This window comes from Alligator sinensis, unplaced genomic scaffold (assembly GCF_000455745.1).
Source record: "Alligator sinensis unplaced genomic scaffold, ASM45574v1 scaffold927_1, whole genome shotgun sequence".
Classification (NCBI taxonomy): domain Eukaryota; kingdom Metazoa; phylum Chordata; order Crocodylia; family Alligatoridae; genus Alligator; species Alligator sinensis.
In genome coordinates, this window is record NW_005842155.1 from 1701935 (window position 1) to 1723652 (window position 21718).

Consider the following 21718-nt stretch of genomic DNA (forward strand, 5'->3'; position numbering starts at 1 on the left):
ACTTATATAGGTTAAACTGTGCATATATTTACCTGGTTCTTCAGAAAGCTACCCAAACAGTCTCATGGAAGCAGGTTTCCACAAATTCTCTTCCTCTCCCCCCCTTTTTCCCTTGATACCAGCATGTAATGATGTTATTCATGAGGATGGGAATGATATAACCAAATTTCATGTATGAAAATGTGTTTGCCAAATGATTAACGTGCTTAAGAGTGAACCGGGAGATGATTTGACCTCAATTTTTGGCATACAAAATAGCATCCAGTTACTTCCCCCATCATTATAGTACTATATTGTGTATGTACCTGATAACATGTAGAGATGTGCTGCTAAAGTAGGTAGGATGGAGCTTGGAGGTTGGAGCTTGGTCTGCTGGGTAACCCTGGACAAATCATTAAGTATCCATGCCTCAGTTTTCTCATCAGTGAAATAATGCTCTTCCATAAAGTGCTTTGAGATGTTTAAACGAAGAGTGATATGAGTGTGTATGTGTGTGTGTGTTTATATAAATGTATATATATAATAGTTTGGTGGCATTTGTATTTGTTAAATATACATTGTACGTTTGTAAAAGTCTCACCTTGTCAGAAAATGTGCTTTTCATGTATTTGCTAAAGTGAACTTCTGAAGCTTAATTTTATTTATTTTGCTGGATAAGAGTATTACAGCATAAGTGCAACTGGAAACTGATCCTTTTTGCTGTTTTGTTCTAGTTAGGATTAGCTTCAGTGTTTAAAACTACATACAGTACAATCTCTGTTATCCGGGATTTTACTAACTGGCATTTCTAGTGACCAGAATTTCCAGCCAGACACGGAGGGGTGGGAAGCTCACATGCGGCTGCCCCCCCCCCCACCCACCACACTGCGCTACTGCCCCTGTGTGTGCTACTGCCACTGTGTGTGGCTGCAACCCCTCCCCCCCCAGCATCCAGGTGGAAACCCTGTGCTCTCAGGTAACCAGCATTTTTATATTACTCACACCCCGCATTCCCCACTTGTGTTGGATATCAGGGATTTTACTGTAGTATTGTTGGCATCCACTAGGGGAAGCAATTGGTCTTTTCAGTTGACTTTCTGTATTTGGGATTATGTGCTGTTAATCTTCTGTAGAACTGAAAAAGTAAAAAATTATCTGTGGTCTGCATTTTAGTAGTTGCTATTTTACATTTTCCAGCTAAGATGGAAGGCAACATAAACATAAACATTAACACGTATTTTCAATTCATAAATTTTATTTGAGAAGTGACATAAGTCATTCTAAGCAATTTATGAAGCTGAGTGGATCTGTTTAGTTTATATGTCTGGTTAGCATTTTTCTTAAGTTGCAGTGTATTAGCCATGAATAATTATATAAATACTGATGGAAAATCATGTGTATGTGGTCAGTGTAATTTTTTAAAAGAATAGCTCTTCTAAGTACTGAAAAATTTCATTGATTTCTGTACCTAGGGTAATTCAGTAGTGTGAAAAAATCTTTAGTGGTTAGCTTTCTCTTTGTTATAATTAAGGAAATCGCTTATAAACAGTGAGGCTTCTAGCTAGTTGCATAGCAACACAAGTCTAAACACATCACAGATAAGAAAAATGAAATAAAATAGTACAATAATAAAAGCCATGGGGCTTCCAAAATGAGGTAGCTTTCGGCTGTTATATCTTTGAAGATAACAATAGTGGGGGGGAAAAAGCAAGATTTGGGGCCTGGGTACATAACATGTTTTCATGAATGTAAGTGTGTAATTATACTAATGTACTCAAAGGAGCAGATGCATGTTGTACAGCCCTATACTAGTATAAGTTATTCAAATATCAGTGAAAACTTACCCTGCAAAAAATCAGAAGAAAAAAAATAATGACATTAGCTGTGTAGGTGTTATGTAATGTATTGTCCCTGCCCCCCTCCACCCTTTTTTCCATTTTGATTTTATAGCACCTGCCAGGCAGTGCGAAACACACCATTTCGTTTCGACTTCCGTTTTGCTCTTTTGAAGGGACTTTGTTTCATTTCACTGTTTCGAAGCACTGTCCTGTTTCATTTTATTGAAGATGTTTCAATGCGTTTTGACGTTTTGCCCATAGGCTATAATGGGGAATCTCAAAAATTACAAAAATGCCTATAACTTTGTCATTTCATGCCTGATTCAGGTGAAAATTGAAGGGATAGTAGCCCCTTTTGAGGGCACGAAACCTGCCAAGCGTCAAGGAGGTAGGTGCAGGTGTTTCTGGGAAACTGCACCTCAAACTGTTCAAAGCAAAACTCGTATCACTTGCTGCCGAGCGCTGGGCAGACTTGGGTGCTGGCTCTGGCCCCAGCTGACAGCAGCAGCTGGCTGAAACCCTGCACACAGATCAGGGGCCTGTGCCCCCCGGGAAGAGCTGGGGAAATGATCAGAGAGCTTGGGAATCGAACCGGGAGCTAGATGTCAATATCAGAGCATTCCATCCCTGCTCTTCCCCCTCCCCCTCCTTAGTTTCTGTCTAGCTGCAAGCAAGCCCAGCTTTGAAACTCAAAGCGTTTCAAAACTTTTGAAACATTGCAGATGCCCTCATTTTGTTTTAAAGCTGTTTTGAAGCCTTTCGTTTTGTTTCGGTTTCAGTGTTTTGAGCTCGAAATGTGCTAAAACAGTTTCGAAACGAAACACCCGTTGAAATTTCGCACAGCCCTACCTGATGTGTAGTTTGGTAGGTGTTGCTCTAAGAACCTTCTTTGAAATGCTTGCTAGCCTTTTTGAATGTATATGTGATAGGCTTGTGGCCACAGGGGTGGCTCTGATGCCCCCAGTTGGCTTTGCAGCTCCTGCCTGGCTTGGACTCTGTCACTCTCCCTAAATGGCTCTCCTGTCGCTTCTTGTTCTTAATATTAAAGGTTGATGAAGGTTGACTGAGGCTGCCAACAGTCTGCAGAATGAGCCCTAATCCTAATAATTTCCCACTGGGTCTCTCATGAACCCCCCACTATCCTCAGTTCAGCTCTCAGGTCTGATGGGGTCTCTCTCAGCCTGACTAGGCCCCTGTAGGGCACCTGTAGCCTTAAGGGCAAATTGCGTGGCTCCTCTTCCTCCCCTATACCATGCTCCAAGCCTTGCAGATGTTGTTTCTCTCTGATGTTGTGTATTTGTACACTCAGCCCCCTTGCACCCGTGGATCCCCTGGTCCTGCACGCAGCCTGTCGTCTAGGCTTTTGGACTTTCTAGTCCAGCTTAGCCTGCTTTTGGCTTGTGGACCCAGCTCAGTCTTTCCTGGGGCTCGTGGACCCTCTGGTCCGAGTCTCAGTCTCTTCCTAGGCTTCTGGACCCCTTATTGGGCCCCACGCTCAATCTGAAGGCTCCTGGGTTACTGGTTTTAAATAGGTTTTGAGCCTGCCACAGCTGTCACGTTCTACAATGTTTAGTTAAAGCACCCCTGCTTCCATGTAGAAGCACAGGGACGCTGATACACAAGACGCTGTGGGCACTCTAATTAGAGTGGCTCTTGGAGTCTCTCTAATTAAAGCACCTCCTTCCCATTCCTGGAGCACTTGTAAAAACACACATATATCAAAATGTTGAAGTAGATTAGAGTGGAGTCTTGGCCCTATAGGCACAGCTTCCTTTAACTTCAGTAGAGACAAAAGTTCACACTATGTATAGGGGTGCGCTGATAGAAATTTTGGGGGCCGATACCGATAGCTGATTTTTAAGGAGGAGTATTGGCCGATACCAATCTGATTTCTGATATGCAGCCTGACGGCTTGAAAAGCAGTGTCTGGCTGGAAAGCCTGTTGTGGTGGAAGGGCACGGGGGGGCAGATCAAGGCCTCTGCAGTGCATGAGGGAGTGTGGCTGGGGCATGGGCAGGGTGCAAGACAGAGCCATGGCTTGTCCATGGGGTGGGGGTGAGGGCGGCTCCTGCTGCTTTGTGCACCCCGGGAGGGCATCTGGGGCGTGTGCCTCTGGGTCTGTGTGGGCTGGGCCTGGGGCTGGGCTGGGCTCTGCTCCGGGCAGGCAGTGGGGCTGGGCTGGGCTCTGCTCCGGGCAGGCAGTGGCAGTGCTGGAAGGGGGCTATGGGGGGTGGCTACAGCCACCCCAAAATTCTCTGTAGCCCCCCAATCCCTTCTCCCAGTGCAGCTGCCACCCGCGCCAAGCACAGCCTGGCCCAACCCCTGCCAGGAAGAGCCCCATGCAGCCCTGGCCCCAGCTCGCCCTGCACAGATCTGGGGACACTCCCACACCGCCATGCGCTCTCGGGATGTGTGCAGCAGTGGGAGCCACCTCCCTCCCCCACCCCCTGGATGAGCCATGGCTCTGTCTTGTGCCCTGCCCTGCTCCGCCCCTGCTGGTCAGTGCTTGCCCCAGCCCCAACCCTACTCCCTCCCTCACCACGGGAGCTTTGACCTGTCCCCCACGCCCCTCCCCTTCTGCCTCCCCCCTCCCCTTCCACCACAACAGACTTACCAGCTGTACACAGTGCTCCAAGCTGCTAGGCTGTGCTTCTCACTACCTATGTGCTATGCTGCAGCTGCACGCATGCATGGGACATTTATCGGCCACATTATTGGCCACATCAGGTCGATTTTCAGTATAGTCAATTTTCTTTATATCGGTGTTGATCTGATATTGGACCGATATATCGGTGCACCTCTAACTATGTATGTTCAGATTTCATATTTAAGCTTATCTTTTTTTTTTTTTGTCTGCATTTTCCCTTTCTTACATTCTTTCTTCCTCCATTTTTTTTTACATTCAACTCTTTTATCTCTAACTACTTTAATTTATAAAATGTTGGGTACAATTTATATGAAAGGAACTATATAGAATAAAGCTCATTCATAGAATTATAGAAAATTAGGGTTGGAAGGGACCTCAAGAGTTCATCTATTCCAACCCTCTGCTCAAAGCAGGACCAGCCCCAACTAGATAATTCCAGCCAAAGCCTTGTCTATCTGTGTCTTAAAAACCTTCGAGGAAGGAGATTCCACCACCTCTCTGGGTAACCTGTTCCGGTGTTTCTCCTAGTGAGAAAATTCGTCCTAATATCTAACCTAAACTTCCCTTGCTGCAACTTGAGACCATTGCTCCTTGTTCTGTCATCTGCCACCACTGAGAACAGTCTAGCTGCAACTCTTTTGAACCCCACTTCAGGTAGTCTTCTCTTCTAAACCCAGGTAGTTGAAGGCTGCTATTAAATCCCCTCTCAGTCTTCTCTTCTGTAGACTAAATAAGCTCAGTTCCCTCAGCCTCGCCTCAGAAGTCACGTGCCCCAGCCCCCTCACCATTTTTGTTGCCTTCCGCTGGACTCTCTCCAATTTGTCCACATCCTTTCTGTAGTGGGGGACTCAAAACTGAACACAGTACTGCAGATATGGCCTCACCAGTGCTGAACAGAGGGGAATAATCACTTCCCTTGACCTACTGGCAGGACACCTACCAATGCAGTCCAGTATGTCGTTAGCTTTCTTGGGAACAAGGGCAACTCTTGGCTCATATTCAGCTTGTTCACTGTAATCCCCAGGTCTTCTTCTGCAGAGCTGCTGCACAGCCTGTCAGCCCCCAGCCTGTACTGGTGCCTGGGATTGTTCTGATTTTGCACATGTCCTTGTTGAACCTCATGAGATTCCTTTTGACCCAGTCCTCTAATTTGTCTAGGTCACTCTGTATCCTAGCCCTACTCTCCAGTATATCTACTACTTCCCCCAGCTTGGTGTCATCTGCAACCTTGCTGAGGGTGCACTTTAAGCCATCTTCCAGAGAGTTGATGAAGACATTGAGCAAAACCAGCTGACCTCTGGAGCGCTCCACTTGATACCGGCTGCCAACTAGATATCAAGCCATTGATTATTACTCTCTGATCCTGATGCTCCTACCAGTTTCCTATCCATCTTACAGTCCATTCATCCAGCCCATACTTCCTTAGCTTGCCTGTGAGAATGTTGTGGGAGACGATATCAAAAGTCTTGCTAAAATCAAGGTACACCACATCCACAGAGCCAGTCATCTTGTCATAGAAGGCAATCAGGTTGGTCAGGTCTGACTTGCCCCTGGTTGATTCTGTGTTGACTGTTTCTAATCACCTTTTTCTCCTCTGAGTGCTTAGGAATGGATTCCATGAGAATTTTTTTTCTAGGGACTGAGGTGAGGCTGACTGGTCTGTAGTTCCATGGATCCTCCTTTTTCCCTTTCTTAAATATTGGTACTATGTTTACCTTTTTCCAGTCATGCAGGACCTCTCCTGATCATGAGTTTTTGAAGATGATGGCCAATGCCTCTATAGTCGCATCAACCAACTCCCTCAGCAACCTAGGGTGCATCCCATCCGGCCCCATGGACTTATACACGTCCAGCTTTTCTAAATAGTCCCTAACCTCTTCTTTTACCACTGTTGGCTGCTCACCTCCTCCCCAAACTGTGCTGTCTGGTGCAGTAGTCTGGGAGCTTATCTTGCCTGTGAAGACTGAGGCAAAAAAGGCATTGACCACTTCAGCCTTGTCTGCATTCTCTGTCACAAGGTTGCCTCCCCTATTTAGTAAGGGGCCCACACTTTCCCTGATTCTCCTCTTGCTACCGACCTACTTGTAGGAGCCTTTCTTGTTACCTTTCACATCCCTTGTTAGCTGCAACTCCAATTGCTTTTTGGCCTTCCTGACTTTATCCCTGCATGCCTGAGCAATACTCTTATACTCTTCCCTAGTTGTTTGTCCAAGTTTTCACTTCTTATAAGCTTCCTTTTTGTGATTTAGTTTACTGAAGAGGTCCCTGCTAAGACAAGCTGGTCTTCTGCCATACTTGCTGGTCTTCCTGTGCATCAGGATGGTTTGTTCCTACACTCTCAGTACGCCTTTTTAAAGTACAGCTAGCTCTCCTGGACTCCTCTTCCCCTCAGACTGGCTTCCCAGGAGATCCTGCCCATGAGTTCCCTGAGTGAGTTGAAGTCTGCTTTTCTGAAGTCCAGAGTCCTTACTCTGCTGCTCTTCTTCCTTTCCTCAGAATCCTGAACTCAATCATCTCATGGTCACTGCTGCCCAAGTTGCCATCTACTACTACATTCCCCACCAATTCTTCCCTGTTTGTGAGCAGCAGGTCAAGAAGAGCATGGCCCCTAATTGGCTGCTCCAGCACTTGCACCAGGAAGTTGTCCCCCATACCCTCCAAAAACTTCCTGAATTGCCTGCACACTGCTGTATTGCCCTCCTAGCAGATGTCAGGGTGATTGAAGTTCCCCAGGAGAACCAGGGCCTGTGATCATGAAGTTCTCTTCTAGTTGTCTGAAGAAAGCCTCATCCACCTCATCTTCCTGGTGTTGTGGTCTACAGCAGATACCCACCATGACATCACCCTTGTTGCTCTCCCCTCTATCCCTAACCCGGAGACTCTCAAGAGGCCTATCTCCAGTTTTGTACTGGAGCTCTGAGCAATCATATGGCTCTTTTACATTAACTGCAGCTCCTTCACTTCTCCCCTGCTTGGCCTTCCTGAATCGTTTGTACCCATGCATAACAGTGCTGTAGTCATGCGAGCTCCCACCAAGTCTCTGTTATTCCAGTCACATCATAGTTCTGTGATTATGTAAGGACTTACAATTCTTCCTACTTGTTTCCCAGGCTCTGTGCACTTGTTACCTCAGGTGTCTGTACACTAGTTAATTGCTCTGATTTCTGGAAAGGGAATTCTCCAGGCAGACCCCATTAAGAAGTACAGCTCTGTGCTCTTGCTTCCTGGCAGTTTTTGCAGGTTCAGGGCTTGTGAGTGTTTTGGTTTATTTTTTGCTAGAATCAGAATGATGTATATATTTTTTTCACAGTCAGACTTTTAAAATTAGAAAATATTCTTCATAGATTTCCTGACAATTGTCCTTTCTTTCATTCTTATGGGTAGTAGAATCACCTACCCCCCCCCCCCCCTTTTTTTTTTTTTTTTTACTGTAATAATGTAAGACCTTTAACATAGTAGAAATGAGATGTTAGATATTAGTACTTCTATTATGAACTGGGTCTTCTCTAGCTTCTGTAGCTTAATCTTTTTTCATATTTTTTAAATTTAGATTGGGGTATATTTGTTGTTTACTATACTTTATCATTCTGTTTTCACGGTTTTTTTTTTAGTTACTTCATTTGTTTATCACCAACAACCAGAGTGCTTATAATAGTAGTTCTCGCTGGCAACATCAAAGTAGATTTTTCCCTGATGTCACGATGTTATCCGCATTTCCTTGTAATGGAACAGTCTAACATAAAGCAGGTAGACATGCACCTTTATAGATGAACTACAGTCGTAGGCTTTCATGAATTTGAGTTCACTTGATCAGATGCTGTTAAAGTACAGCATGGAGTTTGGAATAAAGTGGAGTGCATGTAATACACCAACATAACTTTTCTGCAAGACGCCTCTTCTCCCTCACCCCGCATGTTCTCAGGCTATGCAGAAACGGAAACCCAATTCCAAAGGTTTCCTTTTAGAGCTCCTCAAAGGGAGCCATATTGTCTTGTAAGTAGTATAACACAAGATTCTTCTTACTGCACCTCTGTTTTTAGTAAATATTTTGTCAGTGGACTGTTCCAATATATTTTTCACTCATTTTTAAGCCTGGGGTTAGACACAAGTGTGAAGAAGCATTCTTCATGTAATGATTTCTCTTGCATCCACAGATTATCATCAGTCACTCCTAGACACTGACTCAGTTTCCAAGATTACCTTCTTTCCTGCAAGTTCTTTTGTGAATGAATCCTTTAAGCGCACACTTCTGATATAAGATATAACTAAACTGTTAGGTATTTCCTTTGACATGGAGAAAACACCTGAGTAAATTTAGATTAAGAAAAGGGAATGAAAAAATATTCCACACACTGTCTTTTCATGCTGTATCAGAAGCTTGTGAAGAATAGCTCCTTGACCTGAGAGTATCTCTAGGTATACATTAAAAAATTATTTCAGTTACCGCTTGTTCTTCTCAGGAAGTGATTATATTTCATACTGATCAGGTCCTTGACTAGAGAGCAAGAGAATTTTGAGATTATTAACTTGTTCTGAAGATGGCAATAAAGGCATGTTGAATATACCTCACACCTTTGGGATGTGGCAATATAATGTCTGTAACTAATGTTCTGAGAATGACTGTAGAAATACTTGTTTAAAAGTGAAGGCTTTCTAGACTAAAAAGCCTGTATATGTATTATCTGAAGATGTATATTTTTAAAGCAGATATTAGTACCACTTACTAAGCAACCTAGGGTAAATCATACTGAAATACAATTAATTGTTTGCTTTCCTTTCTGTAAACTTCCTTGACCCATTTTTAGGTTTACTGAGTATAATAGACATTTTAAAGTGAAGTCATCATTTAATATTCTAAACAAAAGAGGGTTCGGGATTGGAATAAATTGACTTATTGAATATGGGAGTTATTCTTTTCAGGAGGTATTGTAAAAATATCTGTCAAGACAGTTTAGGAATTATTAATCTCTTTGTGTTAGTATAAGGAAGATCATAAGCCTAGGACAGGGGTGGGCAATTATTATGAGGGTCACATGGGGAGTTTTGAGCTGTTGTGGGCCAGGTCAGCACTGCACCCCGCCCCCCCCCGCCCCCCCCCCCCCCCCCCCCCTGCTTCTGCAACAACTCAGCAAAACTTCCCATGGGGCTGTGGGTGAGTGGGGAGCAGTGTTCTGGGGCGGGGGGGGGACAGGTGAGGCTGGGATCACGGGGCCAGGTCATGGGGTGGTGATAGCTCTGGGAGATGTGGCGGGGGTGGGCAGTGCTGCCTGGGGGCTAGGTCACATGGTGAGGGGAGGGAAGGGGGACAGGGGCATGCAGCAGAGCTCACCCGGCTGGTACCGTGTGTGCTGCCCCTGTGACACTCTGCATGGGGCTGAGTCTTGCCTGCTCACACCAGGGAAGCCCATGTCATGGTTCTAGCTGTTCTGCTCTCCTTGCCTCCACCAGTGGCTCCTGTTTTTGATCTTGCCCCTGCCAGGCCATGCTACTCCAGGCGGGCAGGCAGCTTCAGCCGAGCGGCTCCTGTCCAAATGCACAGGGCTCCGGTTCTGGCTCTATTTCCAGGGAAAGTGGCTGGGAACTGAAGCTGGAGCCCTACACGCTGGGACAGGAGATGCCTGGCTGAAGCTTCCCATCTGCCTGGAGTGATGCGGCATGGCAGGGGCAAGATCAGGAGCAGCTTCCAGTGGGGCTGTTCACAGTGCAGCTGGGTGCTGCTCTGCTTCACCCACCTCCAGCAGCAGCTCCTGCTTCTCCGACCTGTTCCTGCGCTGCACTGGTCCTGGCAGGTGGGTAAGCGGCAGTAGCTGGGCATCTCCTGCCCCAGTGCAGTGGGCTCTGGCTTCAGCTCTTGGCCATTTTCTGGTGAATGGTGGCTAGGAGTTGGAGCCAGAACCCTGTGCACTGGGGCAGGAGCCTCCTGGCTGAAGCTGCTCACGCAAAGTGGTATAGCGTGGTACAGCAAGGATAAGATCAGGAGCAGAGGCCGCTGCTGGAGATGGGGGGAGCAAAGCAGCTGCAGTTGCTTCAGGAGCTGCATGCGCTGGCTGGGGCTGGGGTGTGGGCATCAGTGGGAGCCTTGTGTGGGCTTCTCCCAGGCTGGATCCCAGGGCCAGAAGCAACTGTAGTGTGTCTGTGCTTGAGTGGAAGCATGGGGCCGGGGCTAGGCAGCCGTGTGGCAGCACAGGGCTCTCGCTGGGCAGCCACCTGGAGTGGTGGGGCATGCAGTGGCATGGGGCTGTGTCTGGGCACCAGTGTGAAGTGGGGTGTTTGTGGTGGCACAGGGCTCTGGCTGGACAGCAGTACAGAGCAGGGGTCTGGAGGCATGTATTGGTGGGGGCTGCTGCTTATGGTTGTCTCTTGGGATTTAGGGACTTTGAATTCTGCAGCTGGCCGTACCCCCTGACTTCTGGTAGCTCACTGGATTACCATCGGGCCTGATGGAATGGTTCTGCAGACTGGATTCAACCTGTGAGTGATATGTTTGACACCCCTGTTGTAGGGAATACAAGATTAAGTCTTTTTTTGTAGTGTTCTCTCAATATGCAACTTCACTAGAGGCCTTTTCTGCAGTGTTTACATGTTGTATAATGACTCACGTTTATGTGAAGTTGGTGTAAAATGCTACCACCTGATAATGACAGTGTATTTTCCCCTGCTTAACTTGCTTTACACAAGAACAAAAGACTACAAATGGTGCAAAACAGCAGTTCAGAAGCAATCCGTGAATTCCTGTCCACACTGAGCAATTTTAGTAAATTAATACATGGGTCTTGCTTTTGATTCAGCTAAGTGTATTTCTAAGTGTGACTAATACATAATGTCTATCCTTCTACTGGTGTTTTTACATTTACATTTATTTAAAAATCCATGTTATTGAGGTTACAAAGCAAGGCATTACAGAGTTAGAAAATGCCAGTATTATGTGCTAGTGCAGCTGTGATCTTGCTCCTTTGTCTAACTGTGGATGAAGTAAGAATGGAGTGTCTTAAGAAAACAGTAGGTGATCAAAAGGGATCCTGGTTTTCTGTCTAAAAAACTCAAATCCTCCAATTAACAAAAAATCTAACTTTCTTTGATTAAACCCCCCAAATCCATGTTTTTCCATGATTAAAATGGAATGCATCTGTGTATTTGTCTGTCTATAGATATATATATGTATCAGTTGAACACAATGTTTCATTGGTATATTTACAATTTTAAAACAATTTGGAAGCCTACCAATGCCTCAGTCATTATAATAAAATAAATTCTAAATACCTATGTATTTTGGCATTTGATTTTGTTTTTTTTAATCTTAGAAAAATCAGAGGCCCCCCCCATCCCCTTCACTCACTAGGACAGGAGTCCAGCTGCAGCTGTCCCCACTTCCCTCCCCTCTGCCCCCTGCTGCTTTGTGGTGCTGAGCAGCCCTGATATGCTGGTGCCCTTCCCTTGCCCATGGTTTTGCCTCTCGCTCCCAACCCACAGCACCCCCCACCCCCCACTGGTGCCCCTCACACCTGACATGCAGCCCCCTGCCCCTGCCAGTGCCCCTCACTCCCAACTTACTGTCCTGCACCTTGTCAGCCCTACCGGTGACCCTCACTCCTGACCCACACCCCACTGCCTCCCTCCCAGCGTGCTGGTGGGGGCCCCCAGCAGCTATGGGACTAGGGCCAGGGCCTGCAGCACCCCACCCACCCCTTCCCCGCAGTTCCCGAGCCTTGGCAGGAGGGCAGCAGGGCATAGAGCCCTGAGCCTGCAGTGGGCAGCCTACATCCTTCCCAGCCCATGCACACATGTGGGGGGGAATGTGCTCCACCATGCTTCCTTCCCCAGCAGTGTACAGAGCGGCAGGGAGCCAGCCCCCCTGGCGCCCCCTGGACAAGCTGCCTGTGGCTCCATTCTGCTCCCTGGCTGGGCCCTAGGGCTGTGCATTCCCACCCAGGCCCCAGGCACTGTCCCAGGTGGGCAGCACTGCCAGCTGCCAACCCTGTCCCACCCCTCCCTCATTGTAGGGGCCTCAATCTTTCCCTTCCCCCCTCCCCCCCAGACTTACCTGCAAGCAGCTGGGAGAGCTGCTCTCCACTGATGCCTGACTGTATTGCTGGCTGTGTACATGTGTGTGCATGAACACATGCACGTGTCATCCCTTGTGTCCTGCTTCCCCCAGCCCCAAGTAGGCCCTTGCAGGCTGGAACTAGTACAGTCTCCTCCTTCAAATCACTAGAATTTGCTGAAAAAAATTAATATTGGAGGGCTTAAAAAGCCTTTGTGAGCCAGGAGATGACATCTAGATACTGTAATATGTTTACTATTTATTTTATAATAATACTTAAGGGATTACTTTTGGCAGCTCCTCACATGAAGTTAATGGAAGAAAGAAAGTATGCCTTACCTTAGAATTACCTTGTAATGGTTTTATGATGTTGAAGTCAGTAACAGCTCTTATTTAAGAACTTTTGGAAAATACAATTTGGATAGGAGGGTTTTGCAGGTTTGGAATAATACAATGGGAGGTTTTTGGGTCTGCTTTTTGGGTCTACTTTCCCCTTCGCAGCCTCTCACATCTGATGGTTTGAAAGCTATGAGATAAAAGTTCTTTGCACATTGGGACTTAAGTAAAATATTGGTATCCAGTTGACATTTTTACATTGCAAGACTAGTACATAATCTGACATAATAAGCAACCACTGTTAAGTAAAACCTCAAGACTCGGATAGTAAATTGTTGAAGGATAAAGCTGAAATGTCCCATACCTATTTTAGTCTCAGAAACCATGTTTTGATTACAAGCTTGTGGTGTCTGGCAAAGGCACCCTCAGATGCATTGCTCTGCTCTGGGCAGGCTGTCTCGTGAACAGAAGCAGTGTAGCCATGCTCGTAGGTTGCAAGCAGATGTTGAGTTTGTGCCACCATAAAAATTGTTATGGTAACACAAAAGCCACGCGAACAGATATCCTAGCCCTTTGTTTCACCATAAGCAACACATACATTTTGTGCTACCAATAAAGGTAGTAACAATTTGTGCTGCCTTTTTGTGGCTGATGTCTTGTCACTTGTGGTGGGAGACTGTAGCTCACAGTCTCCCACCACCCCAGGCAGAAACTGGCCTTGCCTCGAGGGGAAAGGAAGAATTCCTTCTTCATTCTGTGCTTTGCAGACCTGCTCTGGGGGAATCATTCACTTGGCTTATGTCTGCAAGTGCTAAGGGTCCTCCCACCTCTACGTGCACACTGTGGTAGGGGAATCATCCCCTCCATGGAGGTCTGCAAGTGTGGAGGGGGCTGCTCCTCTAAGATTTTTCCCTCCTGCTTGCACATACCCCCAACCATTGGGTGGCAACATGATAGGCATGCTGGCATCCAGTGTACTTTTCTCACTGCAGCCCTGGGGTCATGGTGCTACATGCGAGTGGAGGGGGGAACCTCTAAGGGAGCTTCCCACTCTGCACTTGAATCTTGTGCTGGGGGATTTCCCCCATCTCCTTGTAGACACGTGCTCCAAGTTGCGGTAGGGCACCCAGGACCCTTTTCTTCCAGGATCAGGTCCCTGAAGTCCTGGGAGAGGCAGGGACCATCTCTGAGGATAACAGCTCCAATGACCTATTGTGGTGTAGCTAGTTGCGCTTCAGAGAAGACATCTGTTTCCAGTCTTACAGCATTGAAGACAGACCAACTGTTACTGTCGCTTGGCAGTGCTAATTAGCCTAAACACAGCTACAGTTCTTCCAGTTCAAGAGATGGCCTGTATGGAGCAGTGCAGCCTTTGTGATGGTGCTGCTATTGGGCATGGTAAGTTATGGTCTAGATGTGGCCAAAGTTATGCAAGTTCCACATTAATCTGGTGCCCTTTTAACTTTTATTCTTAACACCAAGAATCAAGACACTGTGTTTATAGAAAGTTATTTACCCTACAGGTGTTTTTCAGACTTTTCAGGTTAGCAGCATGGGCTAGATAAGTCTGTTCAGAGCTAGCTTGGGTATTCTTATGCATGCTGCAGTCATATCTCCAATTGCAGGACCCTAAAAGAAATGGCAGTTGCAGAGCAATGTGAAGGAAGATGTTTGAACAGTTTCTGTTAGACTTTCCTTTAGTGGTGTTATCATCCTTGTTCTGTCCAGTTTTGCTATTATTACAAGCCCAAATACAAACACTCTCTAAAAAAAAAATAACATGGCAAAGAATACCTAATCTTCAGGTGTATTTGGTCTTAACTTGGGCAAGGTTCTTTGGGTAGATATGATATCTTTTATTAGACCAATTAAATAGTTGGAAAAAATGTTCTTTGCAAGCTTTCGGACATAAATACCCTTCCTCAGGTATAGGGCAACTCTGCTGGTGTTATGTGTTCTCCAGGGTAGACAAACATCTACTCAAAGAACCTTGCTTGCCTATGTCCTTACATCAACATGGCTACAACCAACAAGCCTTTGGTCTTAACTGTGAGATACAAACTCAAATTTAGTATTGGATTTTAACTGACGAGTTGACATTTATCACTGTAAAGGGAGACTGGTAATGGATTGGAATCTGTTGCCGTATGTTGAGCTTTTATTATAGAAGAGATCTTTCTGCTGAGGATGTTAAATCCAAGCTGTACTGGGAAGAGGGAAATAGGTAGAAATAGAACTGTATTATATATCTGTAGAAGGATACTCAAAAAATCTAAATTGAAAGAGGAATTTTTCCATTCTCTCTTTTATTAAAAATGTAATTTAAACTTGCAAGAGCAATGTATCTACCTTAGGCAGCTGAATAAAGAGGAGGACTATTCTTATGGAAGATAAGATTATTTTAGAGTGAATGCAGTTCTACAAGTAGTATCCAAGTCTAATGATGCAATTGAATATAGGCACGGTTATTACTAAGAAAAGTTGAAATTTGCTGTCATGTGGAGGGAAATGTCTTATTTTATCTTGTTCCCTTTGCTGGTAGAAAAACTGGGCAACAGGTAATTGAATTCATAAACATTTCAGTTAGTAACATAGTGCCAAAGAATGTAGTAGATAGGAAAGACTGTCTTGTTATTGATAGCAAAGGTTGAAAAATGTGGCTGACACTAAAGTATCTCAGAGAATTTGTGTTCATAATTTGTAAGAACAGGCTAGATTGAAGTAAATGGAATGGACTTTTCTCATATGCTTATATGCTGGATTGATTTTCAGTGAAGAAACCTACAAAGAAACATGTTAACTGTTTAGAAATTAGCCAGTTTCCAGGACGCTATAACCTGGGGACTGATAAATTCCAGGGTTCTGGAATTATTTGAGACCTTCTGTTAAGAAGAACAAGTGTGTAGTTTGCCTGGACATTCTTTCACCTGCAGACAACTATTCTTAGAACCTGCTCTTGTGTTCAGATTGAGGCAACAGAGAATGGGTACAAAGTTCTTTTTCTTTGAAACGTCCTTGAGGGGCAAGGGATCAGAAAGGACTAGAAAGGTGAAGGCTCATTTTCCTGGAGAGAGGGGAAATAGGAAAAAGAATGAAAACTGGGAAGACCTTCTGGATCCAGGAATCATAGGATTCAAAGGAACCTCAAGTCCACCTTCTTGCATGTACCTACTATTCCTGTACCATCCCAAATAAATGCTTATCCAGCTTCTTCTTGAAGACCTCCAGTGAAGGTGATTTCACACCTTCTCTAGTTAGGTTGTTCTAGTGTCCTACTGTTTTTACAGTTTGGAAGTTGTCTTCCCATCCCCACCTCAAGATTTAATGTCTATCTTCTTTGTTGCAGTTGAAACTGTTTTGTGTTCTGCCCTCTGCTGAAAGGAAGAACAGTTATTTTTCCTCTTTTCTTATGGCAGCTTTTAAATGTTTGAGAACTGCTATCATGTCCTTCCCGTCTAGTAAGGAATTTGAAATGGAGATCAAGGCCCCAGCGTGTCATGACAACCATGTTTCACATCCATTGAGGAAAGTGGGGATGATGACTGTGTTGTAGATCTAGATCTTGGTGTCTTTCTGGTGATTGCGTTGAATAAAGACACTCCAAAACAATTTCCCAAAGATGCGCTAGTGCACTGGATCCTGTGATGGATCTCATCAGTGCTCACCCTCTGAGACATGGCTACACAGGTAGGGCTATTAGATAAAAGTGACATAAGCCCTACTAAAGCGTCCGATCTGCACAGATGTTGGGTGAACCAGGTCTAATTAATGTGCTGCCTCTTCTGGGTGCAGCACTGGTGTGCGCTGGGCTCGGCACAGACGCACGTCAAGTTTAAAATGAAGTGCTGCTTTTTTTTTTTAATGTTTGCAAGCAGCTTTGGTGTTGATTGGTGGTATAGTGGCTAAACCACATAATGCAGTTCCAAAAGACTAATGTAGGACCAAAAGAAAGAACATTCAACCCATCTGTTTTTTTCCTTCTTTAAACAGTTGGTGCAGTGATAGTGGAATAATGAAATAGTATAGGTACCATATATCAATACTTTCACTTTAATGTGTTTATTTTTTTTAATAGCTGCTTGTTCTACCAAAGCTATTTCAGTTAAAATGCTGTTATTCTTGATATAAGCAGTGCAGTAATGAAGGAATACACCTTACAGTAACTCAGCCAAAGACTTATTTGGCATTATTATCTATTATCATTATTAGTCTTTTCGTGAACAGCCTTATTCCTGCATTTTCATGTAGCAATCTGCTTAGTCTGTGTGAAAATGTAAACTGGTTTTGTATTTCACATTTACAATTTACCCCACTATACTTTTAGACATTAAGGAAATTGGCTGTAGAATAGTGATTCTCAACCAGGGTGCCGTGAGATTTTTTTCCAAGGGTGCTCCAGGGTGAACTCAGTGGTAGCACTCTTAGGTGTGCAAACCTGATTCACAGGATAACCTGGAGATTTCAAGTAGGAATCCATAGTGCTAAAAACCTTCTGACCTGTTGTGACCTTTCTGAGTTCTTGGCAACAGAAAGTTTGTTGCCAAGAACAACAAAAAATATAATTGAGTATAATTATACTCAAAATAATTATTTATTTAAAAAAAATAAATAATTAAAATTTAATTTAATTTTTATTAAATTAAAATAAAATTATTTTTTAAATAATTTAAAATACTTAAAAAAAAAGTATAATAGAGTATACAACAAACTTGTTGTATACTCTATTATTTTTATGTAGTCAAAAAAACAAGTGAAAACTAAAAGCTGACATTTTCCAAGGAGTGACTTGAACCTGAGGAAGGGTGCCCAGAGTCTAAAATGGTTCAAAACAACTTCTCTAGGAATTTTGTTCTGCTTCACTTACAGTAGTTATTCTTAACTTGCGTGTCATGTGATCCTTTTAAGGGTGCCATGGGGTACCACACAGTTTTGGCCCTGTTAAGTATGTAAACTCTTAAACAAGATTCACAAGAGAAACCCAGAGTTTTGAAGTGGGAATCCACAGTTCAAAACCATTCTGGCCTTCTGTGATCTTTCAGAGTACTTTGCAAATGAAAGTTACTCGATTTTTCCATAGTTAAGAGATGGGTGAAAGCTAAGAGCTGGCATTTTCTGAGGCGGTGGGGTGGGGGGGGAGGTGGGCTTGAGTCTAAAAAGTTGAGAACCACTAGCTTAGAGGCTTGTTTCTAAGCAAGACCCTTTAAGTCCCTTATGATATTGTACTTGTTACTTATTCCCTTGTTTATAATTTTGGCTTCCATGAGAAAAATATATGAAATTACATTTTTCAAGGTGCTTAATTTGTTGTTCTATTGATTTCTGATAAAATACATTTATTTGGTTACGGCTGGAGAGAGAATGGTAATTTGCTCAGATCATTCATTAAAGATACTCTATTTTTTTTTTAAGTATTTGAAATGCTACTGGCTTGATTCCTTGAGGGATGATGCTGATTTCATTCTACTCATGAGGATAAAGTTGTTGCTTTAACTTATTTCAGGTTGTATTTTTTGTGATTGTAACAGGGTGCCATCTCCAGGGGAGCCGTGAAGCCCCTGGAGGCTGAGCAAATTCCTTGCATCCTGTTCTTGGAGCAGTCCACTCTTTTCACCTGCTATGCCTTGATGTAAATGGTTATTAAAGCACAAGAGGCTGCCCTGATCTTATAGTAATGGTCCCCAGGTGTCGGGGGTCTGTGCCTGAAAGGCTGATTGCCTGTCTTCATTCCTCCCCTGCTACCGAGTGATGTATTTGACTAAAGCAGTATAAACCATTTCCCTTTGTCAATCATCAGGAGGATATAAACATTCATCTAGTCCAATCCAGTTTGAGCAGGGGGTTGGACTAGATGACCTCTTGAAGTCCCTTCCAACCCTCACTTTCTATGATTCTATATATTGCTTTGAAGAGGACTGTGCAAAATTAAGTGATTAAGTGAAACACTGATTAAGTGAAACACAGCTATGAAGAATTTCAAGAAAATTGTATTTAAATTGTGGGTAATCAAACTGGTTCTTATTTAAATTGTTGTCTTTAGCTGATAATGTTCATTTAGTTTTTCAAAACGAATCTGATAGACTTCTGAACTTCCACAACATTATCACATTTCATTGAAATATATATATTTAAAGTCTTTGAAGTTCTTTTTGCTGTGCCTTGTATTAGAGATGAATATTGAATCTGGAGTTGTGATGCTCATAAAGGAATCTGGTGGGTAGGTACTTAGCGAGTGCAACATACCAACAGTGCTTTATATTATATCTTTCTGTATGTCTCAGGTAATACTGGTCTAATTTGTTTTAATTAGTTCTTTACAAGTGAGGGGATGTTTACAATTTTGCAAAAGTTTCAGCTAGTTAAAATACTTTCCTAAATATATTTCTAAAGAGAATCTAGTAGATACTTAATATTGTGGTGGGCAGCACTTTGGGAATGCTTTTTTAACACTAAACCAATAACAGAGTACAATTTTATTTCTTTATGCGCATGAAGGATAAAGTCTGCTTCACCTTTACTCTTCTGTTTCACTTTCTCACAGAGAAGAACCATAATATCTTATATTTGGATTCATTTGTAATCTTGGTGCTTCTAATGTCTAGTAAAGCTGAAACTATCTTTTCACATAGATTGACTGTAGAAGATTGAAGATTTAAGCTGTATTGCACCATTTTTGATTGACATCCCTGTTTGGAACTATTTGGCTGTTCAGTATGTAAATGTGAGTGAATACTCGCATAGAAATGGGAAAAGTGTGATATAATGAATTATGCTTACAATTTATGCAAAGTGAAGTTGCATTTCTCACTCCTTCCTGGTGTACAGTAAATTGCAAAATACTTTTTCTATTAAAAATAAAGATTTTGAAGAATGTTATAGATAAAAAGATGAAGATTTTGAAGAAATAAAGCATTTATAAGTTTTAATTACAATTAAAAGGAGAGAAACACTGCTATTTAGCTTCATCTTGCAGATTGGGACTTGGTAAAGGAAAATAAGCCCAGGAAAATAAACAGAAACTAATTTAGAGGCCTGTGTGCATGTGGAAAATAACATGCATTGAATGCCTTGGAGAAGTGTCTCTGTAGTCAGTTCCATAAACTAATGTGTACAGTTTTTTGACAGCCATCTTTAATATGTTGATGTTTTTCTGACTCTTGATATCTGAATATTTTCCTAGCTATTGCAAGTTTGGTCCTTCATATACATGCTTGTTAGGAGATATTGAAACATCACTCAAGATACAGAAATAATGTTGCTGTTGTGAGTTGAAGGGAATTTATTTTTTTTCAAGACTGGCATATTCTTAAATGGACCAAAATAGTTTTAGACTATTACTTGTTCTTGTTCTAGAAGTTACAGGCTAAGACTGCATTTTGTTGCCCATTCTGAGATCCAGTAAGAAAACTTGAAGATCTTATTTCTTGAAAAATGAGAAGAAATCTTTCATAAAATGGCCATTATACCAGAATTTATGGGAAATAACAGGAATTCATCCACTGTGGGAATGGTGTTCATACTTCTGTGCAATAAAAACCTTTATCCCTTTGATGGAGACTGCTTTATTTGCTCTCCAGGCTCTGAAACATGATTTTAAAGGTTGCAATTTTAGTTACCAACATTGCCTTGCAGCACTCACTGTTCAAATTACAGAATGCAATTTCAAAAGTGCAATTAAAGTCTTGTACGCTTTATACGCAGAGGATGAGAAAATGAATAGTTCCCTGCATTTGCTACCCTGTGCCAGTAGTAATGCTTCTAGAAAAGCATATTCATGTACATGTTCAAAATAGATGAGATGGGTGTGGTGGTGCCTATGAGCAGGGCTTACTCTGAACAACTCCCTCATTTCAGTTACCTGCTCTTCCACCTTTGTTTCTTCCTTTCCCATTTTGTCCATCTTAATTATCTTTTGCCTGTCTTAATTATCTCCTAAACCAAGATTTAAGTTCCTTTGTGGGCCCCGATCCCTTACTGGGACCTTAAGATGCCATCAACCATATATATGAAAATGCTACTATCTGCTTGTAATTGCCAACAATTAAGTGTGTTTTTCAATTTGGTGTGAATGTTTGGTCATTTGAAGGAGTTGACTTACTGTTGTAAATTTTCATTAGTACTTGTCACGATTATGCAAAATAAGGAAATCCTGGTTTACACTAGGCTGTGGAACTTTTTGTGGAACTAGAGTGTGTACATTATATTTGTAGTTAACATGATAGCTTTACTAGTAAATTATTAGAAAACAGATTTTAACCTCATTCAATTTTATGCTAGGCCTAGAAAGTTTTCTTAGTTACTTGAAAACACAGTTACAGTCTTCATATAGAGTATAGTTCATTTATGCATTGGCAGAATGGGACCGTAATCCAATGTCAAGGAGGCCAAGACAATTGGAGATCTTCTGCTTCATCCTTCTCCTGCCTTCGCAGCTGTTGAGATTCTAATATCTTCTTCTGTCTGCTCCACTGTTGAGGACTTGTAGACCCATGGCTGGGGGCTGGGCAGCCTTTATTATAGTGATGACTTATACTCCCTGTGCCGCAGCACCATTAAAAGATATACGTGGTTTTTCAGGAGGGAAAGCATTGCCATCTGCTCACCCCACCACATCCTGGTGGTACTGCTGTTGCTTGGTTCATGACTAATTATTCATCAGAGTTACCCCTGCTTATTTTACAGCTAACCTTCCTTGAAGCTCATTCCTCATCTACCACCAGTGGATGCTCTTGAGTGCCAGTACAGTTCTGCTGCCAGAGATGATTTTAGTCAGAGATGATCTCAGACTCTGTCCACCCCTCAGTGAGGTGTGGAAAGCCATCAAGCAGATGAAGAAGGACAAGGTATCTGGAGCTGATGGAATCCCTGCTGAAATCTTCA

At 43.2% G+C, this 21718-nt stretch overlaps 1 protein-coding gene across 1 annotated transcript in view; it reads left to right on the forward strand.

Moving 5' to 3' along the window:
* Positions 1-21718, forward strand: part of SNX29 (sorting nexin 29) — a gene marked incomplete at its 5' end in the record, with an annotated part of 446683 nt that overhangs the window by 29568 nt on the left and 395397 nt on the right. The window lies entirely within an intron of this gene.